Below are 25869 nucleotides of genomic sequence, written 5' to 3'. Positions count from 1 at the left end.
GAAATCTGATTAACATTAAGGGTGGAGGCCAGAGACACAGCCTTATTATAAAGCAACTGCAACAATAAGTGTGAGAGGGTTGGGAAAAACAGGAAGGCTAGCCAGAGAGGAATACAATCAAACAAAGACAGTATTGGAGCTCTGTAAGAAACTTCAGCTTAATGTATTAGTGGGAGATGGGGCAGACATGGAATACAACTTTTAGTAGGTAAGAGATAAGCAGAATATAAAAGCACTGGAGCACAAACTGGAGCAGAGATGATTCTTTCACTATTGACCTTCTACTAAAGTTTAAGGCACCAGACTATGCAGATACTTACCAATAACACTGTTAATGGAAAAATATGTAGTACTAAGTGACTAAGACTCAAAATCTCACAGGAGTACACTGTTCTGCCACAACTGTGAATTAAATTAACGACTATGGTACAGACGGGTTTAAAATACAAATGGATAGCTTTTACAAGTAGTTCTATTTGTGGATATAGAAGTACAGAATAACACAGAAACACAAACATCCCACAACTGCTAATAAAAATACAAGACTAAGGTCCCAGAACAAACTTAAAAATGCAAACAGATGGAACTGAGCAGAAAAGTAGGAAGTATTATTAGCACACAGGTCACTAAATGCAACTCAAATATTTAAGCAGCATTGAAATAAGTAAAATACCTATTTGGCTCTGTTTACAGCTCAGTAATTTATATATCTTTAGTCTGCATAGGATTTTATACTCTTTACAGAAAATGCCTAATAAATAGCAAATTCTTCCTGAACTGGCAATGATTACCAAAACTTTTAATAAACACTGCTGTTTTATTTTTGTCCTCACCAAGAAAAGAAAAAAAAAAGAGTTAAATATGTATATGGGTTCTATTTTGACAACTTGCAGGAACACAGCACACACTATCCCTTCAGACTTTTTGGACAGTCCACTTGAAGCGAGGGGTAAATCACATTTCTGTAACCAAAGCTTCCAGTTTTTAGCTAGGTATGGTTCTAATGAAAACATTCAAGGTACTCACAGTTGAGGCACACTTCCAGTAGAGTTACCACCTGTCCCACTTTGCGAGGGACAGTCCCACTTTGTGCAGTTGTGTCCTGCAAAAATATTGAAAAAATGACAAAAGTCCTGAGATTTTAGGACAAAAATATTTCATAATTTCTCTTTAATAGTTGCATAAAACAGTTATTTTTTTATTTGAAACACTGTGATATGAAATATCATAAGCACCTCATATTTTACAAGAATAAACTTTTACATTGCAAAAGAGTGAAATTCCATCCTTTGGACTGGTTATGGGTATATTTTGTCCTGAACAATCTGGCATTTCTGCAAAAAATGTCCCACTTTGGGAATTTGGAAAGGTGGCAACCCTAACTTCCAGTGAAAATTATATTTTTGCAGTTCTAGATACAAAGGATCTTGAGAGTAACTATATTTCTTTACTTTCATAGATATGTTTTTTTTTTTCATTTTTGCCACTCTTTTCAGATTTTTCTGATTTTTTTTCTTCTTACTGATGATCGCTTGTCTATGATGAGTAAAGGCTTGTTGCTTTGGAACACTACCTGGGTTTAATGGTTTTTGGAAACTAGTTTGACTGAACTCATCAAGAAGTTTTAAGACCACTAGTTTCTCTGTTTTTTTACTTTTTTCCTCAACACACATGACGCTGAGGTTGGAACTAGACAGATTCCTGTGCTTGTTCATTCTTTTTGTATTTATATACTCTGTCACCACGCTACACAAGTAACACACAAATCAAGTAGAAGTGACCTTAACTCCATTTGTTCTATATTACAATCTGATTTCTCTTGAATTCCTGTGTACTACACGACATACTAATCCTTATAGCTGGCCAATTAGCATTTAAATATATTTAACCCAATAGCTAGTACATATCAGCATTGTTAAAATATTAACATATAGAGTGACTCTTGACCTCAGGAAGCATAGACTTTTTTGCCTTAAAAATAAGGAACATCCTGTTTTGTTATTTAAATTTTTAACCAGGATGTTAACCAGGATCCACTGTGGCCCCTGAAATACTTGATTATGAAAGCTTTTTTTTTAAAGTGGGATATATAAGTAGGTCTTAAGTTCAGGGATCCAGTGGCAGTGCAACTGCAGCTGTTGACAATAGTCCTTATGTACCTTCGCTATTTGTTTTACTTGGCAAGCCTTAAATGCCAGACCTAAGCAACCAGTGGAATACTCTATATTAGTCAGCAACAGGTGAAGTCAAGAAAAGGGACCTACTGCTGTACAAATGCTGTTCACAAGGGTTGCTGCTGTTTGTATTAGTTATATCCTAAATCCAGAGCATTCTGAGCATTGCTGGTCAGCTGAGCATGAAATGTCCATAGTGACCAAATCATTAAGTCGTGGTGCTTATACCACTCAATTGCTCTGCCAATTTTGTTAAACTGCAGCTGCCCTGTCACTCGTCCTACTCTGCACTGGAGTTTTGATGACAGAAGTACCCCAGCATATTTGCTGCCCTTTCCTAAGACAGGTAAGCAGACAATGTGCCATTTTTCTCTATTTCACAGTTTGGTCCTTCAGCACTGTCCATTAATCAGATATGAGTCAACTAGGTCATAGCGGGGCTCCATCCCTCTATGTTATGAAGCAAACCAGGTTGCTGAAGTAATTAAAATATTCCTTGTCTTATCTTTTCTATTGCAGACTTCTAGCAACTTATATGAATATATACTCCAGTGCAAAGTATGAGACTTTGTACATATTCATGACTTTATGTATCTTACATATCCATGAATTTTCCATACCAACTTTATTCAGTTATGGATCATGGTGAACAGATGCCTGCTCTGGTCAGCAGCATAAATGCAGGAACAGCTCTGGGATGACATGCCGGTCTCCTTAAGAAGATACAACTAGTCGCATTAATTGCATATACACCTAGGGGCACTTTTTAACATCACCATTCCAGCACTGCATATGTCTTTGGAATGTGGGAGGAAATTAGAACCACCATGCAAAACCCATAGACACTAAAATGAACATGGAGATTCTACACAAAATATTCCCAGTTTAGAACTGAACTGGAGAACCAGGTGCTGTGAGAAGGAATAACTGGCACATGCACTGCTGCACTGCCTGCCCACCTTGTACTGTGAAAAGTTAGTCTTACTCTTCTAAACAACACTGACAAACAGGAGGTTTAGTTTTGAAAAAAAAAAGCAATTGCAAGCTAAAGCTAAAATTACTTTTACGAATAAAGCACTCAGATGTTATTTTTATTGATTCTCCTCAAATGCAAACTGTTACGTGAATCATTTCTACAACTCCTGCCAGTTCAGATACTCATTTCTAAGTCATAATGCAAATTTGATGACATTACTGCTGCTTGAAATGTTGATTGGCATGTAACTGCAATGTGTTACTCAATGTTCTTGTGTTCTAATAACTGTTAAATTATTGGATTCTTCACAGGGTTCCCATCAGTTATTGTTATATTTGTCCAGAAGTCACATTTGCTGTAGTACGTCTGGTAAAGGTCTCTAGTTAATACTGAAGAGGAAAATTTTAAGAAGCAATACACAGGCAGCTGTTCTAAACTTTGATTTGATTATTGTCATTGTTTTATCTGATGATGCACTTAATCTCGTGTTTCAAGAGAAACACTACATTTTCTTTTTATGCAAAACATCGTACCTTGATAACTCTTACAACTGTGTTAACTATGATTAATACTTGTACATACATCATACAACAGTTTAGAAATAACAATAACATGGAGCTTGATGGAAGAGATGCATCTTTAGACACCATCTAAAACATCTACTGAGCTGTTGTGGCAGCAAGTTCTGCAAGTCCTGAGTACTAAAAGAAAAATACATAAACCTAGAAGAATCAAGCCTAAATTTAGCCATCACAGAACGAATAAGATGTCCGGTAACACCTGAGACACTGTACGTCCTTAAAAGCAGCTCCTCTATTGTGGTGGCCTGCAACAAGACAAAACTACCTTGAACTCTGTTACCAGATTTGACTTGAAAAAAACATCCTACACCCGTGTTCCCTGGAATAGTATGTTCTAGTGTTTGTCTGTGCTTGGGTACATCTGGTTGCATGTGGTGACAATTTTCGTGTCTGTCAGTGATGTTGGATTTAGCATTGCTATTGTTACTCCCTCCTGTTTATTTCTCAGTTGTGGTTGAGCCTGCCCTGCTATATTGCATCCTTACTTTGTTTTACTGTTTATTTCCTGTCACACTGTATCCTGGCTCTGATAGTACCTCATGCCTTGCTGTATTATTCTACTTTTCTGCACTGTAACTATTACTGTGTCATCCTGTCCACAAAAGTAGTATTGGAATTCATTTCTGTACTGACATTCAGAAATGCTGGCACAGAAATGAATACTGGTACTGCACTGCTTATTGGCTGGCATTTCCCGGTCACTTCCTTTATATCTTGCACCTGGGCTACTCCCTTCACCTCACCCTAGCTACCCATCTGTCCTTTATATTCTAATGTCAGTAAACAAGTCCTCATTCCATATCCTGACCAAGTGTAGAACCCTGTCCCTGACACCTGTAAAACAAAAACACATCTGTTAATAAACCAAAACACCACCCCCTTTAACCCAATTACCATCTTTCTAGAGGACTTTGCCCTTCCATTAATTAGCCCAACTACATTTTAATTACGAGCTCTGTCAATCAAAACACCATCCCCTTTAACCCAAGTATCATCTTTCTAGGGGACCTCACCCTTCCATGAATTAGCCCAACTACATTTCAATTGCAAATTCTGTCAGTCAAAACACCACCCACTTTAACCCAAGTACCATCTTTGTACGGGACTTCCCCCTTCCATTAATTGGCACAACTGCATTTTTAATTACAAACTCTGTCAATCAAATAGTACTTTTCCCCAGTAAGGACATGCTCAAACCTGATCTCGTCCTCACCAGTACAGCCCCCTTTCTTTTCCTCACCCATTGTTATAGCCGCATATGTTTGGTCAGATCACAACACTTTTTGTTCATCATAGGATCCAATACAGGTCAATGATCAACTCAAATTATCTTTGGAGACTTCTCTATGACCACTTCCTCATGCTTGATAATAACTTGCAATGGTTTAACAGTTCCCATCTCTCAATTATCTTACAGCAAAGACCACCTCATATACCTAAAGTTTATATTCCCATCTCAACTCTTGCACACAAGCTCATTTTCTTATTTGCAACAAATATCATACTAAAGTTTAGAAAAAAACCACGCTGGTGCCCTGGTGGAACTGAATCTCTGCAGTAAATGGAACAACTCATCGTCCTAAAAAACAGAGCAAAACCTCAACATGTTACAATCAAGCACAAAAGGGTAAACAAAGAACTCTGGAGAAACTACAAATTGCTATCTCAGAAAGGATAACTACATGACATTATCTAATTATGTAATGAATTTTACAAATAATACTCAGCATTGCACAAACCATCGAAAACCTGAGGATATAGCTAATGTCCTTACAGATAAATTCCACATCAGCTTCTCCCTTATTTAGTCTCCAAACTTCCAAATCCAAAGTATCCAATCATACACCCTCTCAGTATTCATCTCTGAACAAATAAAAAAAGTGCTCTCCAGCACAAAAACATCAGCTCTATCACTGCAGACAGCATACTGGGCTGTTTTCTAGTCAGTATGGAACACCCCTCTATCAGATCACCTCCTTTAACTATTCAGTTACATCTATTCAAGCAGATACATACCAGAAGCCTAACAAATGGCAAAGGGATGCTCTACAAAAGGCCCTGACAACTATATACCTACTTATCACCCTCACCAGTGTCATTTGCAAGGTGATGGAATGCATTACTATAGATCTCATAATCAGGATCACAGGGAACCTATTATTCTTACACCCAAAGCAGTTCTGTTTGCAAAAGATAGAGCACATCCATTAAACCTAGGTTTTTCATATTATAACCCCACACTGTCACTGAGAAACTGGTCAAACTCAGAATAAATTCCTCTATAACCCACTGAATTGACAGCTGATGCATTGATACACAACATTCTATTAGAGTTAATGTCACACTATCCTCCGAGTGACTTGTCATCAGTGATGTACTCTAGAGCTCTCTTTTTGGACCACTTCTATTTGGCATCTCCTTCTCTGACTTCACATCTGACATTTATTGCCTCTGACTGACCGAGAAAGCAGATGATTGCAAGCTTGAAGCTATCACTGACTTCACTGAAGACACTTCGGTCCTATCTTGAACAAGTGTATGGTGTCAGGATCAGGGGCTACAACCGAATGCCAAAAAATGTATGTTATGTGTACTGGAAAACAGGAATTCTTGCACAACTATCGCATAAATGATACCCCCTTAAAGTAGACAATGCGATTAGATACCCAGGCATCTCTATGGATAATGAAATCTTCTTTTGCCACCACATATTTGCTTTCATTAGGAAAGCTTTTAACATTACTTAACTGATTACTAAGGGCATCTTCTCTCAGGCTAAAGAGGTCCATTACTCCTCTCTTAAGTAGCCCATATTAGTCCCATACTAGAACACAGTGCACCCTTAGTTATATACCTGTGTGAACATTTAACCAACCTGGTATACCCCAATGGTTCTTCACCAAAAATATTTTGGGTATGGCCTCCCTCTGTTACCATGGCATGTAGAAGCCCCATCTCTCTTGTCAGCCTCTTACAGACTCCTATAGGGCTATCTAAACCTGTGCTGCAAAGGTGTAAGTGACCTCAAGCTGTATGACTTACTACATATATGTTCAACTGGTAACTACAAAAATACAAAATGAATGGCTGTAACTCTAAACTGCAACATAAATAGGAGTTGTTGGTGGTTCATCTCTCTCTCTCAAAAAGAAAACTAATCTCTGAAACAAACTACTGCTGTCTGTAAAGAGAAGCATTTGCCATGCTACATTTAAATCTAATTTAGATGTGTAGAAAGGGAACCACAAATTCACCCCAGGCCTCGACCCACTATGTCTTATGGACACTGGAAGTAACCAGATGAGTATACCAGTGAAGCTGCAGTAGCTAGGCTTCAAAAGACTTAAGTGGTCTCTTGCCTAGTAGCAGACTATGAATTCAGAAACACCATTGCAAGCACATCAAAGGTGATTTGAAGCAGAGGGAGAAGAATATGTATAACATGATGAACCTTATACCTCAAATTCCTGCAGGATACCTTGCTGAAAAACTCTACACCTGCTGCAACCTTTAAACCTCAGTGTTTGAGAATGTAAGGTAAAGGACATTGCAGTCATTCAGATGAGAGGTGTCCTGACTCACACAGCCAATGCTGTGTCCTCTGATGGAATAAAGTACTTAATATGTATAATATTCCTTATATGCCAGTGACAGCATGAACCAACAACAGCTCAGATTTGTTTCTGTAATGACAAAGAATCACAGGGATCATTCCAAGATTTCACGTTATGTACACAAACTGCAGTTTATGAGCACATTGCACAATATGGTGGGGCGGCAAGAATAGGAGTTCTGGGGGACATTAAAGTGCCATGAATGGCCATTGTTACAGTCTTTGATGTGATGAATCTTAGCCATTTCACAGACTTACAACAGACTATGTCATCCAAACAGTTTTACATAGGATATGACTAATGAACATGAATTTTGGAAAAGGAGTGGAACTGCTGGGTGTCACATGCTTAGCTATTATATTCCAAACATCTCCATCAAACTAAGTAACCTATGGGGGGGTATGTACACTCCAAAGACAGTATGATCCAGAAAAGAACTCTGATGGATCTCACATCTTAGATATTAGGCAGAGGAATAGTTAACTCCAGTGCCTAACTTCTGAGTGCACCCAGAGGGCTAGGAGCCAAAAATCAATGTCAGACTGGGCAGACACACCTCTGTAGGACCTGTAACCAATAAAAATGAAAACACACTTGTAATCTACCACCTCTGTAGGACTTCAAATACTTCAAAAAGATCAGATGGTTGATCATGTCAAATGCAGCACAGAGATTAAGAAAGACCAGTACAGAATAAGACTTTTGTATTTGTACAATTAGAAGTTCATCCTGCATTTGTATAACAGTCTCATACTGAAAGGGAGACCAGAGTTCATGAAAGTCAAAAAGAAAAAGTAAACTAACTTACTCACACGTCACTTTCCCTATAGTCTTCACAATGAAGGAGTGTTAGAGACATGGTAATATATTTTCAGAATACTTGGGTCCACATGAAATTCTTGAGGTTTACTGTAATCTATTCCTCATTTAAGAATAATGGATATACTGCATTTGTCAAGGAGAAACAATCAATTTTAAAAGTATAAGGACTGAGGATATCTAAAAACATTAATAGCCTATTTGGCACTTGGCTGAAACTTCAAATTGTGTATCACAGCAAAATCAAGACTGTTATACTCTTCCTAAGTCTGTTCTGACAGATTATAGCCATGAGTAAATTAAAGCCTTCTGTTGTGTTCCTGGGATAGTCTGTCACCTAATGCAATCCACCCTATTTGTACAGAATAATGCAGTCATTTCACTGTTTATGTGATGTAAGAGCCCTCTAAGTGATCTGACAAGCTAGAATGTATAGCTGATTAATTCCTTTTGACCGAGATCTCTCCTGTTAGACTGGTATCTGCAATGATGTAAGTCAGGTGTCTTTTTGTCCACCAGACTGGCATGCCATTCTTCATGCTACTCTCTCCATATAGTAGAGATGAGCTTGGCATAATACCACTGTTTCCTCAAAGTACCAGGAGCAAGATGTACAATTAAAGTGTAAAATGATTGACAGCTAAAGTAACACATCTGTTACCCTTAGTGACAATTAGCTCTGCATTATACATATTGTTCTCAGAGAGGAGGTCAAGGGCAAGAGGCAAAAGACCAATCATGATGTTAGGCAAGCCACTGAACTCAACAAACTCCATAACAGGGGAGAAGAAAATGAGGTAGCTGAAGGCTGAAGCGAAAAAGTGATGGCCAGCCCATGAGATTGGTTCTGTTCTGAGGACTAAGGTGACCACCCCAGGTTAGAACACCAAGTCTAGTGAATGTCATGCTTATGGGTGGCAGACATGATGACCTTAATAATCCCAAATCCTGTCATAATGGCTAAACAATCTTTAGCAAGAGCTGTAACGCCATCTTCAACTCAGATTTGAAGTTTCTCAACATCAGACAGTTTCACTAGATCACCATTAACTCAATGAGAAAATCCAAAAAACTTCTTCAAGAAGGCTTTTGTGTTATCTGGTGTGGTGGTTAGTAAACAAGAAGGAACCTCCAATTTGTTTCTACATCTTGACACACCTAAATCTGTTGATAGATCCCATGGAATATGAATCATGTTCAGCTTGGATTTAGATCATATTGATATCAATGATTCTGACAGTCTTAAGGCATCGAATGACAGACACCTGATGGTATGAATGAGAAGTGGGACATGCAGCAGGAACCCAGAAGGATGCAATGTCAGTATCATATGATAAGTCAGCAGTAATGCTGGATAAGGTGCTTTAAGTGTCGAGATATCTGTCCATCTTAAAGCCCATTTCAGGACAGTGCATGAACTTGCTATTTTGCTAGCCATGTCTTGGTTATTGGTTAGTAGTTCCAAACTGTAAATCTCATTAATTTGTAGCATCCATTATTATTTAACTGTTATGATCATTGACTTTTCTTTTTTACTCTACATTTCTGTCAGGCTGCCAGAAGAGTTCAGACAAAGTTGTGAATATTATTTCCTATTTAGCCAGCAATAAACAAAACTAGCTACTCATTTGTTTCTTTTAACTTTATTGAACTACAGTGTTTATGTAAAGCCCTGTATAGAGTCAATTATCTAAAGGGTGGCTTGTGCAGGGCACATGTAAATGAATTCCCAGGTCCAGCAATATGTTGACATCTGCAACAAAATGACAAGGTTTCTGGGTACATTTTGTAAAGTCTATCAGATACAAAAATGATGGTGCAGGAATTCATGTATTTTCAAAAAAGAAGGCATAGTACTGTTCGAAGCTTTAAGAAGTAAAACAGTCCAAGAGGTAATGACTAGTCTTGTACTTCAGTCATGAAAACATGACCAGCATTTTATAGCTGGAACTTTCCTAATGTCTGTGAGAAGATTTTGTGATGAAGATCTATTTATAAGAACTGGATTTCCTTTTCTGCATATTGAGTTTAGTTGTACATTCAGGAGCTCTAAAGCATGCATGCATTGTATGAAGTTTACTTATCAGGTAGTATTATATCTAATGAATATGCAGTCAGCCCCTACTATTTAACTGACATTTGCTGATAATTTGTTGATGTGCTAATGGTATGTGGTTATCACTACTTAGGCAAAAACCAGTGAAATCAAAAAGTTAATGCTCAGAAGCATACATGTATTCTGTGCACTGAGATGAGTACATCAGCATTCAGTACCACAATTCACTGACATGGATCACAGTAATGCATGTCAGCATACAAAGGAATATCTGCATTTAAGAATGACACATAGACATACCTCTCAACCTCTTACAACAAGAAATCTGGACAAAGCCATAAATAATAGGGGGACAAAGGCCCAAAAATAGGGACACTTTTTAAGCTCTTACAAACTTAGAAAGTCGATAGAATAACAGATTTTGCACTAGCATGGATTTTCTGAAGAGTATGAAGTCTGAAACTAATATGTCTGTCATTATTTTCTGACTTCAACCCTGAGTGATTTGCTAATGATTTGCCCGAAAACCACAAATATGAGGCAAAAATCTGGACATTCTGTTAAAATCTGTACAGTTGATAGGTATGCACACAGAAGTGTGTATTATGCTCTCCCATGTTACAGACATCCTTGGTCGCTGTGTTGTGCTTCTGACGCTGAAGTGCAACACAGGACAGAAAGAAAGACAGTTAATATGCATCTAGTTAAGAATGAGTGTGCTGGACTCCTCCATCATGCATAACTGCAACTGATAAATAATTGCCATTCATTAGGTATGATAGGAGAGTTAGGGTTATGACCACAGTGTATTAACAAACAGCTCAGGTGCACTGACAGTTCCCATTGGCTGGAGCTGGGTGGTATCACTCTTTGGGGCAGTGACAGAATGGCTAGAGTAGGAGATTTGCCTACACCATAGTGAACTGCATTGCATTTACTGCTGTGGACATTTTTTTTTACATTTTTTTAACCAATTCATTATGTCTGGTAGCTGAGCAGCATATCAGCAAGGACATGGGAACGGTATTGTCAGACACACTATATTAGTGATAGGTATGCAGCTCTGGTGCTATAGTGTATTCAACTGGGATCAGCCCATATACTCCACAGGTGTAATGTCTTTGATCATGTATGATCTGGGGGTAAGGGCTGCTTTGCATTTGCACTCCATGCAGAGAGTGCAATGGAAGTGCGTTTTGTAATCCCAAAACTTAAAAAAAATAATTTTCCATCGCAATATCTTGTTTTGCACCTGCATTAAGTTTAAAATTTTCATTCTTTTTGGGACAGATTCTATAAAGTTCATGAAATCTGGTGCATTCCGCCAATATCATTGCAAAAGTTGTGGATAAGATATGCCTGTAAATATTTAAGTATTCCTCAGTGAACATAGAATATGTCGGTGCATAATAGAGTTTCTCATTAGCAACAGCACACTGTATACCACTTATAGCTACTCCATATGTCATGAAAACTGTCTTATAAAGCATGATGTACTTAACAAAGCCACAGAAATACTATTCCAATTAAGCCGCATGACATTTGTAAATACAAATCCACAATAGTCTCTCCAGTAAGCTTAGAGACATCTATGGGATATCTCCGTAAGTCATTTTTTTTGGAAAAACATACTTGCTTTCACTTATGGATTCTGATGGAATCCATAAAATTTCTAATAAAAAATTAGTAAAGATGAAGGGCAACCATGGTCACTTTTCCAGGTCTAACAGTAGCTACCAATGGGAACAGAACATGCATGGGGAACACAGGTAACATACTCACCTGAGGCAATAGCTACATAGAAAAGCTGATGTGGAGTATCGGTGAAGAAGAGAGACACGCAAGATGTGTGTGAGAATAGAAAAATCTGAGCAGCAAGCAGAGGGGCATGAGCAATGTATTTCTTGGTGGAAATAGAATCCATTGTTTTATTTTTTTGAAGAATAGAAGGAAAGGTAAAGACATGGAAAGAGGAGGAGAAGGCCTTCACAGCAGTTAAAACAATATAACTAATATCATGACACATAACAGACAAAGGTTGGAAACAAACAGTGAGTAAATGTAAGGTACACAGATGGGGTATGTGTGAATAAGAGGGACTCATACAAAATATATGAGAACTGGAATATCTGAGGGACAGACAGAGGGGCATACGCAATATATTTTTTTGGTGGGAATAGGCTCCTTTTTTAAAGAAGAAGAAGAAGTAAAGAAAAAGCTAAATACAGGGAAAGAGGAGGAGAAAGCCATCACAGCATATATACTAATATAACAAATATCACAACACATGACAGACAAAGGCTGGAAATCAACAGTATGGAAAGGTAAAGTACACAGATGGCACAAAACAATGTGGACAATGAAAAGTTGCCAAACAGAGTAGGGATGTCATGGTGAGATGCATAAATAACATATATACCTATGCACTATTACATTATGGCATGTACGCTGTGTGGCAGTCATACCTAGATGAGCATGACTGATGACAGTTGTGTGTTGTAGGTTAACAAATAGGGATTGCAGTACACATTGGATAAATAATGCAATATCCAAGTAGTCTGTCAGCATTGCAAGTGTAAACCAAGCACCATGACAGATCAGCAAATGCAGCCCCAGGAATGCTGCAGAATACCAGCAGAGAACATAACCTCTGACCATGCAGGTGAAAAGCAAACAACCAAGCACTGTGCCAAACATCGGCACAGTAGCAAAACAGCAAACTGGGTGCTACCTACACAAGTAGGTGTACACATCCCATTCAGACAGGTAATGGAATGCATATGGCACACATACATCAGGTCAAAGGCAACACACAGGTGTAGGTGTATATGTATGACCTTCATTGGCCTAACAAGAAATGATTTGAAAGCAATGTCAATGCACATGAACACACGGATGACATGTAATAATCATATTTGGTCACAAATCTATCATTAATGCTATATAACCAATATCAAGTTGTGCACATGAATTTCAGCAATATGTAACACAAAGTATAACAAGAACAAGTATTTATTGCACACAGAAGTCAGCAGCTTGTGTGCATATGTCCTGCATCTGTAAAATGGCCATAAAGTTGGCACAAGTTGACCTTGTAACAAAACGACTACTTGAAAATGGACAATAATTCCAACATAGGTGAATATATACCATGCATATGTGCAAGATATATGACATACCTACAAAGGTGGAAGGGAAGTTGACAACATGGGCCCACATCAAGGGAGACATGGCATCAAAGCTCTGTAGGCAAATGATAAAGTAGGACAGCGATATGTAAGGAGACACATTGGAAACGCATATGTACACCGCATAGGGTAGTGTTGAAGTCAACACAAAGTACATTGAACAGAATGGCCAATGTATGTCACATGGTCAGACTGCATTGCTGACGTTAACAAAAATGGTCATGTACAAGTCACACACACAGTAGTGTACAATCATTTAACAGCAAAAGGCACAGCTAAACAAGGCTAAAAATTTATATCGCATACACATATATACTGTCATGTCAATGTCAGACAACATGTGAAATAAACACTTGCAGTTAAATGTCACTGACCCTGGTTATGACTGAGTCAAGGACAGTGCTGTGGGCAACATTATAGCACATTAACATGAAGTCAATAACTGCTCACAGTTCTAAGGTACAATTTTTTTCTCTGTTGATCAGAATACTTGCAGAGACATGTAGAAAAATCATTGCATATGAGCACCATTTACTAAAATGTGGGAATTTATGTGAATAAGGAATGCATGTGAAAATGTAACATAGGCCAAAGAAGGCAAACCGTATTTTTACTGAATAAATTATCATTACCACAGTATACACATGAACATTACATTGGTGATCTACACATTCAGTAAAGGAGGACTGTTCATATTTATAAGACACATTCATATGAAACAACATGTCATCAGCATTGCCAGCACATGCCACACACAATGCTAGTATGCCAGTATGGCAGCATGACAAAGTGTCATCCAAAACACAGGGGCAAGGACGTGTCCTTCTGTTGAACATACATGACATGGCAAACCAGAAATCATACGCATACCACTGAGAGATTTGTGGAATATGGGCACTATGTTGTTTGTGAGTTGCGGTCAGTAAAACACGTGTAAAGAGGAATTATTGCAGCAGTAGCAGCATGTTAACTGCTGAAAGTCATAGACAGCTGAATGTTGAATGAAACTCTAATGTGGTGATGAGTGTTATGCACCCACTGAAATGTAATATTAAATGTCAAACGACATTTGTAGGGTACATTTGTATCTGTATGACATAAGCATGGCAGAAAAATGCTATACATTCACATTGTGCATATGCAGTCCAATCAGTGATATGGCAAACACCATGGAGGTAGCATTAAACAAGTGGATCACATAGACAATACTTATGGTGCTGAGGGCCAACCCTGATGGGAATGAATATCATGAATGATCTCCTGGGTTATTTCCCTGAATGACTCCCACATAGCTAGTGCCATATCTTGGAAAAAATTCCACATCATGTCTCTCATCTCTGACTGAAAGATATCACTAACCACCTCTCAGATCTACTCCCGATAATTGTCTTTTTGGGGTACTTGGCATCATCTCCTGTGGGGTGCAGCAGTGATGATGGTATGTGTAGGTCTGGCTTCCTTGTTGATATCCTCATCTCTGTCATGCTCGTCATTGTCATTAGAGGACTCTGGCAGTGGTCTGGCATATGCTTGTTTGATGGATGAGTGTCCAAGGGTCCCATGCTCTGTCAAGATGAATCACAAACAAAACAGTTGGAAACAGGACCCTCTTCACGAAAAGGCTAAGAACAACTTTCGTTTATTGACTTAAAGTGCGTTCAGTATCGTACACTTTTCGACAAGCCAGTACTTGACTTCTTCAGAAGACAAAAACAGTGAAACCCTCAAATGGGCTTGGCTTTATACAAATTCATTAATTAAAAAAGACTTAATTGAAAAGGTACATAATTTGGTCAATTGAACCTATTTAACTATTTCCTATTGGTACATTTTGTATTACAGTCCATAGAATACAAATGTTGAATACAGATATTGAATAAAAACTTGCAAAGCATTTGCAAAACCTTTATAATGCATCCAAAGCACAACAAAGAAACACATATAATTAAATAAATTATGTCTAGTGACGATTACACCACTAGAATGCATCAAATTCTTAATAGTGAAGCCTACTCAAAAACATCTATTAGTGAGATGAACACAGCGCATCATAGGATCAGGGGCTTCATAGAGGAATTGTATATAGAGGCACGTATTGACAGGGAGACCTATAGTTACATGCAGCAATTAACACCAAGAACCCCTATGTTGTTCGGAATCCCTAAAATTCATAAAAATATCAACAACCCACCAATGAGACCCTTGGTGGATGGGAGGAACAGTATCACATACACCTGTGCCAAGGTATTGGACAGGATTTTACAAAAGTATGTGACAAAGGAAAGGCAAATTACAAAAGATTCATGGTCTTTCTTAAGTTCCATTAATACTTTAGGGTTCCATCCTGACTGCTTGCTAGTAACTATTGATGTGAAGGACCTTTACTCGTCCATCCCTCACAACATAGCTGTAGACTGGGTACCTGCAATGTTAAGATCATTGGGAGCACCAAGTGAAGAAAGCCAATTGGTAGGAGAGTTGATTGATGTTGTTCTCTCATACAACTTCCTAAAGTTCGAGAAAGAACTATACCATCAAAGAATCGGGATAGCCATGGGTTCCCCATGTGGGGGGAGTATAGCTAATTTAGTCATGGCATTCTGGGAGAGATCTTTTTTACTAAATGAAGGAGGTTATAAATCTAAACTACTCTTCTACACCAGGTTTCTTGATGATATGTTCGTAATGTTTAATGGAACTGTCACTGATATTGAGGAATTCATGGGATACCTCAATAGTTTGACGGATTTTCTTTCTTTCACATTCCAATACAACAGTGATAGAATTGACTATCTAGATGTGGACCTCAGGAAGGATTATAATAGGAAAATTTGGGTTTCCAAGATACACCGGAAGGAAACATACTCTAATTCCTTCCTACACTATTCTAGCTGCCACCCAAAATACCAAAAGAAATCAGTGGTAAAGGGTCAGTTAGTGAGGGCGGCTAGAATGACAACAAATGATGAGGAATTTTTATTAGAATGTGAAACGTTACTTCAGTTCTTTTTGAGGAGGGGATATCCCCATGACTTCCTTCTAGAGATTATGAAAGAAGTCAAACTCAAAAGAACTATGAAAGTATATGTACCGTTGTTAAATGACAGTAACATAAACCAGAATCAGATAGTACCCCATGAAGGCAGGGAACTGGATGAAGTTAGCCTTACTGCTAGTTTTTGTTGTACCTTCAACTTAGACTCTCACTTGATTTATAGTACTATTCTAAAAAATTGGGATTTTCTGTCCAATGATGTTGAACTGCAGAACAAACTTCCAATTAAACCTAGGATAGTCTACAAAAGGGGCAGTAATTTAAAAGAACTTTTTGAGAGTAGTAAACAGTCATATACAACTAGGAAGGGAATGTTCAAGTGTAATATGTGTAAGTATTGCAAGTTCATTGATGAAGGTTGTAATTTTAAAATGGGGGAGTTGAGGTTTAAAACACACTTTAGACTCAACTGTAACAGTAAACAAGTGGTGTACTTGGCAAAGTGTTGCCAATGTCCGGCCTTCTACATTGGGAAGACGGACAGGAGGCTAAATGAGAGAATCTACGAACATCTCTATAGTATTAGGTGTAATAGATTGTCTAACGCTTTGGCAAGGCACAATAATGACAATCCGGGACATGAGTTTAAATTCAGAGCCATTGATCAACAAGTCAGTGACGGAAGGGGGGGCCATGACTCATTAAAACTTGAAAGGAAAGAGCTTCTCTGGCAACTGAGAGTAAATGCGAACCAGAGACCCGGTATTAATGAGATGTGTTCAATCCAGTGTATATTGAGATTGAAAAACTTAGAGAGGTAGAGACTTTTAAATATTAGAATTTTAAATATTAGATTGTTAATTCTAATATGTTTGTTTTTGTTTTTATTAAAACCCATAGAGGCAAACACCTGGCGATACCTAGGTGCACATATTGAAATTCCCTTTTACCGGTATTTTATGGTCTTTTAGGACCTTTTGCACCTAGGAGACCAGAATATTGATGTTGTATGGTGTGAGCCCTATTGACTCACCTTTGCTAGTACAAATAAGTAGGCCTCTCTACACACATACACATATATCAAACGATTAGTATTATTACAAAAATCTGTTTCTTACAGTACAGCACTCAACAATTGTATAAATAAAGTGTAAAGCAATGTGTTAGCGTGGCTATGTATTCTAAATAGGTCTGTTTTTACTAGCTGTAGAGTATTTCAACATCAATTACTAATATTAACTTGTAAACTGTATGTAGTTCTATATATATATTTTTTATTTATTACTTCTACACTCAGTTTAATTTAACTTCTTATCTTATTTAATTATATGTGTTTCTTTGTTGTGCTTTGGATGCATTATAAAGGTTTTGCAAATGTTTTGCAAGTTTTTATTCAATATTTGTATTTAACATTTGTATTCTATGGACTGTAATACAAAATGTACCAATAGGAAATAGTTAAATAGGTTTAATTGACCAAATTATGTACCTTTTCAATTAAGTCTTTTTAATTAATGAATTTGTATAAAGCCAAGCCCATTTGAGGGTTTCACTGTTTTTGTCTTCTGAAGAAGTCAAGCACTGGCTTGTCGAAAAGTGTACGATACTGAACGCACTTTAAGTTAATAAACGAAAGTTGTTCTTAGCCTTTTCGTGAAGAGGGTCCTGTTTCCAACTGTTTTGTTACTGGTTTCTTTTTTCGTTGCTTTCGTGGTTTGTGCAAGATGAATCACAACACAGCACTTCTCACTTCACAGATGAGTAACCAAACTAGAAGCCAAAAAAAACAGTGAAAACTGTTTATTGGAGTACAACAACAGAAACAAAAGGTTTAGCGCTTTTATCTATCAGGATCAGGACATCATCAAAGCAATGGACCAGCCCATTCAATCATAGGGTTCATAGGTTCATAGGTTCATACTAGGCTATCTGCCCTGGGGCATTTATAGGTCTAGCCAGAGTGTGTTTGGCTTTCGCCACCCATTTTAAATTAATTTTGCTATGCCCTTTTTTGAGGTTAGTATACTGTGCCTCTGTCTAAGTGATACCCGGGGTAAACCTATGATCTCCCATCCACTCATCAAGATTCCTCTTGAAGAGAGTCAATGAGGGACTCTGCCTAATCTCGACTGGGATTTTATTTCAGAGTGAAGGGATCCTCTGGGTTATGAATCTGTCCCTCCAGCATGTCCTATTTATTTCAGTGCTGAGGTTCAAGTCTCTCCAGTGCGTAGCTCAATGGGATTTGGATTTTCTGAGGTGCAGCATGTCCATTAATTCCGGGTTGGACATGGCTTTATACATCAGGAACAGATCGCCCCTGAGCAGGCGGTATGCCACTGAGTAGAGCTGGAGTTTCTTTAATCGGGCAGCATATGGCATCTGTTTGAGCCCTTTGATCCTCTTGGTGAGGTACTTTTGAGGTCTTTCCAGTTGCTGCAGGTGTCTGGTAAGGTACATCCCAAAAGGGGCATTGTACTCAATTATGGACTTGATGAGGGATGAGTAAAGAGGCACAATGACCTCCTCCCTGATCTAGATGTGAATCCCTTCATGATTAGGTGGACTATATAAAATGTTTTTCTAACCACTTTGGCCACGTGGTTGTCAAATGAGAGATTGCTATCAACTTGGGTCCCCAGGTCCCTAAACCAGCACGTGACTCTAAGCTCAATAATTAAACAAATACTAATAAAAACTGTGAACAATCCATTCTAAGATAAAAACTATTTAAATAAAAATACTAAACATTCAAGTACAATCACATTAACATTCTAAACTTTTTAGAAATAAAATAGGTGAAATGGAGCAAGTGTCATTAAGACGTAGCTCGACTAGGGAATTTAGCTTGAGCTACCATTTCAATTCCCTCACAAGTAAATGTTCTTCCACAATTCTACCCCTGTTATCCCTCTTAAGCTGTTCTATAACAAAATACCAAATTTTATGTCCAGGGTTTTTTTGGATATGTCTGAACAAAGCATTCCTTTTTAATATCTCTTTCATGTTCGTATATTCTTTCTCTCACCCGTCTAATAGTTTTGCCTATGTAATAGGCAGAACAATCCAAACAGCAGGCAGCATAAATAGTCCATTTGATGTTACAATTATATTTCTCCTTAATGAGAACCTTAAACCCATTAAGAAAAAACTGACAGCCTACTAATACATGAGGATAAGTTCTACAACATCCACACTTGGACATACCTCGGGTACCAGATGAAATGCAAGCCCTACTATGTGTTCTCTCCAATAACTGTTTGAAACAAAGGTCCTTCCTATAAACCACAATTGGTTTATCACCTAATAATCTACACAGTTGGGGGTTCGCAGATATCAGTAGCCAATTATTTCTCACTGTTTGTACAATTTCATGACTATCCAAAGAATCGGTACAAATAAAGGACCTGTTGTACTTATTTCCATCAAACACCTGAATTTCACTTGTGGTAGCATCAGAGCCCACACCCAAGTTCCCAGTGACACTATCTTGAACTCCCCTATTATTATGATATAACAAAGGGAGGTAAACTCCACTTTTCCTCTTACTTGCCACTTCATCAAATGTAGGTTTTTAAAAATAACATGGGATACCACCGCTTAGTAAACATTTCCAAAAGAATCCGACATTCATCCTCAAAAACCTCGTCCTCAGAAATCATTCTGGCAAGCCTAACCAGTTGGCCTTTTACCACTGATTTCTTCTGGCAGTGAGGATGGTGGCTTTCAAAATGTAAATAGCTATTAGAAAAGGTGCTTTTATGAGAAATCATCCCACATGACACTGGGCTTAGATGGTTTGAGGATATTTTGGCAGAAATAGGTATTTTGTCCCAAGATCGTATTAACACTTTCAGGATAGTTCAAGATAGTGTCACTGGGAACTTGGGTGTGGGCTCTAATACTACCACAAGTGAAATTCAGGTGTTTGATGGAAATAAGTACAACAGGTCCTTTATTTGTACCTATTCTTTGGATAGTCATGAAATTGTACAAACAGTGAGAAATAATTGGCTACTGGTATCTGCGAACCCCCAACTGTGTAGATTATTAGGTTATAAACCAATTGTGGTTTATAGGAAGGACCTTTGTTTTAAACAGTTATTGGAGAGAACACATAGTAGGGCTTGCATTTCATCTGGTACCCGAGGTATGTCCAAGTGTGGATGTTGTAGAAGTTATCCTCATATATTAGTAGGCTGTCAGTTTTTTCTTAATGGGTTTAAGGTTCTCATTAAGAAGAAATATAATTGTAACATCAAATGGACTATTTATGCTGCCTGCTGTTTGGATTGTTCTGCCTATTACATAGGCAAAACTATTATTTTTATTTTATTTATTTATTTTACATTTGTTGACCGGGCTAGTCCAGCTGGATACATGTCCATTTTCAGTGGAGGCCCGAGGAGAAAAAACCGCTTAACATACTACTAAAAGCTATTCATCTAAGTGGTAATAATATTATTAAAAGCTCACACTGAATAATAATAATAAAAAACACACTATGATCATGCAGAAAATAACAAATGAAACACTATGATCATGCAGAAAAATAACAAATGACATTGAAGAGGGCTAAAAAGTAAAGTTAGAAGAAAGCAGATGGGTAGTAATAGATGACCAGAAAAAAAAAAAATAGTAGAAAAAAAAAAAAAAATGCCTAATGCACTCAGACATGGTGAATAAATACTCTGGAGAGACAGAGTTAGGAAACAGATAAGCAGAGAAGGTTAGCTTAAAGAAATAAGCTGTTTAGTCAGGCTTATTGCAGGAGCATAGCCAGCGGTTAGTGTGAAATAGTTTTAAGTTAGTTTTTGAATAGTGGAGTGATGTTATGGTAGTAAGGTTTTGTGGTAGTAGATTCCATATTTTGCCAACAGAATTAAAAAATATAGTCACCAGCTAACGTTATTTGAAAAAAAAGAAGTATGAATCAGCATTCGTTAGAGGGAGCGAGTTTCCAGATTATTGTATGATTTAATGAGGGAGGAGAGCATTGGAGTGTTGTCAGGGTGGTATACTTTATGGGCCATTGTAAGTTGGTAGAATTGTATCAGGTGAGGTAATTCCAGCCAGCCTAGTTTTTGAGATTGAGACAGTGATGAGTCCTGTATGGAGTTTGTGGCAAATCTGGCAATGTGGTTAAATGCTGTAGCTAGTTTGTTAAGATTATGCTTAGAAAGATTAGTGTATATGGGGATGCATATAATAAGGTAGAGATTAAATGAGTTCTAGCTATAGTGGTTCTGGCTTCAGGAGTCAGAAAAGATTTGATTCTATAGAGAGATCCTAGTTTTTGTTAGTGGATTTTATGGTGGAGTTTATGTGAGAGTCAAATTTTAGTTGGTTATCAATTGTAATTCCTAAGAGTTTGGTGCTGAGATCAGGAGAGATTAGCTGCACATTATTAGGATGAGAAGGAGAAATTAAAGGAGGGTACTTCATTATAGATGAGAGTGAGAAATTAAAGGAGGAGATAAGGGAGGGTGCAGGGTGCAAAAGCAGAAGTTTAGTTTTATTTGGAGAAGACAAGTGGTTAGAAGAGAGACAGTGGTTAGAGGTGAATTGCTTTTTGTGGTGAAGGCTGAGTTCAGTTTGGTTGGAAGTTCAGCAAATGGTTATAGTATCGCATGCATATTGAATGCAAGTTGTATCTGGGGTAGCCAGGGTAGAGTCATTTATGAAATGGAAACAGTAGAGGGCCTAAGATAGTAGAGGAGGGACACCCCATAGGAGGTGGAGAGGGGAGGAGGAGGGAGGTTATTCAAAAGAACAGCTTGTTTTCGGTTTTCCAGTTTCGTTTGAACCCAGATAGGATGTAGGGTGGTCAAGAGAGAGGGGTGGTCAAGAGGGAGGGGAGGGAGTTGAGTTGAGACCATGTCAAAGGCTTTGGAAGGTCAAGGGAAAGGAAAATGCTGAGGAAAGAAGAATATTTATATTTATTTATTATTTATACAGTAAATAGTAGTAGTAAGGTAGTGGTACTATGGTGGAATGAAAAACCATGTTGGCAGTCAGTCAAAAGAGAAGATTGTGACAAAGCAGATGGGTAAGTAATTGTTTGTGCATGCATTTAATTAATTTTGCAAGTGGAGATAGTAATGCTATGGGAAAGAAGTTGAAAACTCAATGGAGTCTCCACCTTTGAAAAGAGGAATGATGTGTGAGATTTTCCAGAGTGATGGAATAGTGCCTTCTTCTATGGTTCTATTAATCAATATGGAGATGGGTGAGAGAAAGAATATACGAACATGAAAGAGATATTAAAAATAAAAAAGACACAGATGCTTTGTTCAGACATATCAAAAAAAAAACCCTGGACACAAATTTGGGTATTTTGCATAGAACAGCTTAAGAGGGATGATAGGGGTAGAATTGTGGAAGAACATTTACTTGTGAGGGAATTGAAATGGCAGCTCAAGCTAAATTCCCAAGTGGAGCCAGGACTTAATGATGCTTGCTCCATTTCACCTATTTTATTTCTAAAACGTTTAGAATGTTAATGTGATTGTACTTGAACTTTTAGTTTTTTTATTTAAATAGTTTTTATCTTAGACTGGATTGTTCACAGTTTTTATTAGTATTTGTTTAATTAATGAGCTTAGAGTCATGTGATGGTTTTAATTACTATTTATACTGATTGGATGGGCTGGTTCATTGTTCCGATGATGTCCTGACAGATGAAAGCACTAAACCTTCTGTTTCTGTTGCTGTGTTCCAATAAACAGTTTTCACTGGTTTTTCGGCTTCTAGTTTGGTTACTAAGATGAATCACAAGACAATATAGAAAGTACATATGCAAACCTGCTATTTCATGACTATATAACATACACACTGAAATGCAGTGAACAGGCAGAAAGCAGTCATTATGAAAACTTAGAATATGTTATGGCCATAGTCAGTTGTTCCATCATAGCGACATATGTCAGTAATCAAATCCATAACATCATCAACCCCGTTTTTCTCATTTTTCTACATGGGGTCGGGGTGTCGTGTTAAATGTTACCATCTATCAAAACCATTAGAATGAAAACCAAATGTCTAGCAGGCCACACATTCCTGTGAAAAGCAGAGGTGTCATTAAACTGAAACTGATGTGCACATCTGCAATCTAACAGACATGAAGTAACATCTTGCATATCAGAATAAAGGTATATCAGCATACATTGCATGTTTCATTAAAAATGCATTCTCAGATGAAATGGCCTAAGATGATTATGTAGGACAAGTATAATAAACAGATTTACTGCTAGCGGATGACTCATCATGCACATAACACATTTCCTATCATCTATACTTATGGATGTTTTCAATACCAGACCATGTCAGGGCCATTGTATGCTTTCAAGAATGTGGGCAGCTTACTCAAGGCTATGCCATGGCATGTATAACACACCTTACCAGTGGAAATCCTGACACTACCGAAACTCTTGTTTACCAGCAATCATTATGCATGACAAGCATGTGCAAAACAAGCACACCTACATATTGACATTTGAGGATAAGCATGCCATGACACTGTGTCATGCAATAGTCATATGTGTCTACCTTGCAAAACAACACTGTGAAAATGATAGCATAATACTAGTAGTGTGACCTACACTATTTAATACTTGTGATGCTTGCCTCAGTAAAGCTGCCACTAGACCATCTGAGGGAATATCACTATTTCCAAGTTTCCTGTCTTGTATGTGTGCCTTGCATATTTATGTTGATGTTTGAATGACAACTGTAGCCTTGGTGTCTGTGCATGTAATCAGTCATATGGACAGCCACCAATCAACATGTTGGTATAATGAAGATAGAATGACATGAGAATACAGTTGGAAATTCAAAAGTCATATGCAAAAATAGTTGAGCAATGCAGCATCAATTTTTGGAATGCAACACAACACCATAGTAATAATGTACAATCACAGTGACACCTTGTGACACATGAAAATATAGTGTATGTCATACAAACAGTATTATGTAACAGACAATTTGAAATGCTACACAGAAATTTGAAATGCTACACAGAAATTACTATGTAGACAAGTATCCTTAAACACAGGATACAACTGTGTTTTAAACAAACCATCAAATGTGTTGCAAACAGATGCAATACCATGTTGAAATGAAGTGCATGCTAGACAATCCACCAACAGCAGTATGAGTGCTAACACAGCATACATCCATTCAGTATGTGAACAGGCAGGCTATGCATAACAGATTAGTCACCAAAAAAATTTACACATACAAGTGTACAGTAGACACAGTAAGCAAAAAACCTACTAATTTGTACATGAAGCATCATAATAACAAGCACTGTAACAGGTATACAGAAATGATTTTCATCTAGGTTGTGGCCTACAATTCAAAACATTATATTCAGTAAATATGGTTTGCTGCTAACTGATATGTAAACATGGTTTTATGTAATTCATACTTGTAATCACAGGTATTGTCTGACTATTGCTCTTACCTTAAAGGTGCATTATGGGTATTCCTGCATTGTAAGTCATATACATTGTAATGGCAAAAATATCGACCTGTGACAATGATCACATCTCTTTTACTTACAATATCTGACAAAATAATCAACATACTTCTTTTCTCCTTGCACTACTCATTCTGCCTGTGCCTCCACTCGATGCATAGGGCCTGATACCAAGTGCATTCAACATCATATGCAAAAAATAAAAAACATGTATGAATGATGTAGGTATAAACTAATATTGGTATATGTTGCTCAGCTCATGTTATCTAATTTTTAAGCTGAAGAACCTTATAGAATTTCTATAGACAATTTTTAATGTTTCACACACACTGGTGGAAATTTAATAAAGCCTACAATTTTTTTGTCATGTAGGCATTGCTGTGCACTGCTGACACAGCCGCGAACATTTTTAGAGTCATTAAGCACTGCTGAGTGGCGCACGAGTGCACCAGCACAGAAACCTCTGTGGCATGCAAATCACCTCATAAGCAGGTGAATCTCATTAAAATGAGGCAGAGCGATCCAGGAAGCAGATAGGCAGCTCTGCAGACCCCGAATCGGTGTCCGTAGTTTACATGGAAAAATTCCATGTACAGGAACATAGACAGACAAAAAGGACTGTAAAAATGTAGATAGATGGACAAAAATGGCATAGCATGCACAGATGTGAACAAAACTATCCTTTGTGTCTCTGCGAAATTAAAGGAAATAAGTTAAATTAAATTTATTTTTTTTATAATCTGAGCATGTGTGCACAGTGTGCCACAGTGCACAAACATGCTTTATAAAAAAATAATAATATTATGTGACAGAAATGTATTACAGGACCCTGTGTGGAGTATCTGCAATGGTGCATTGTTGCTGTTGTTAACATGGCAGGGTTTTGAAGCATGCAGTTTCCAGGCTGTGAGCATGGATCCCTGTGCAAATGAGGTAGAGTTACTGAATAGCACAAAGGAATAATCGTGCTGCATATCCCTTTCGTAT

The sequence above is a fragment of the Protopterus annectens genome, chromosome 7.part0 (assembly GCF_019279795.1).
Source record: "Protopterus annectens isolate FY-2018-M chromosome 7.part0, PAN1.0, whole genome shotgun sequence".
Lineage (NCBI taxonomy): Eukaryota > Metazoa > Chordata > Ceratodontiformes > Protopteridae > Protopterus > Protopterus annectens.
The sequence above is the reverse complement of the archived record's forward strand: the minus strand, read 5'-3'. Positions refer to the sequence as shown.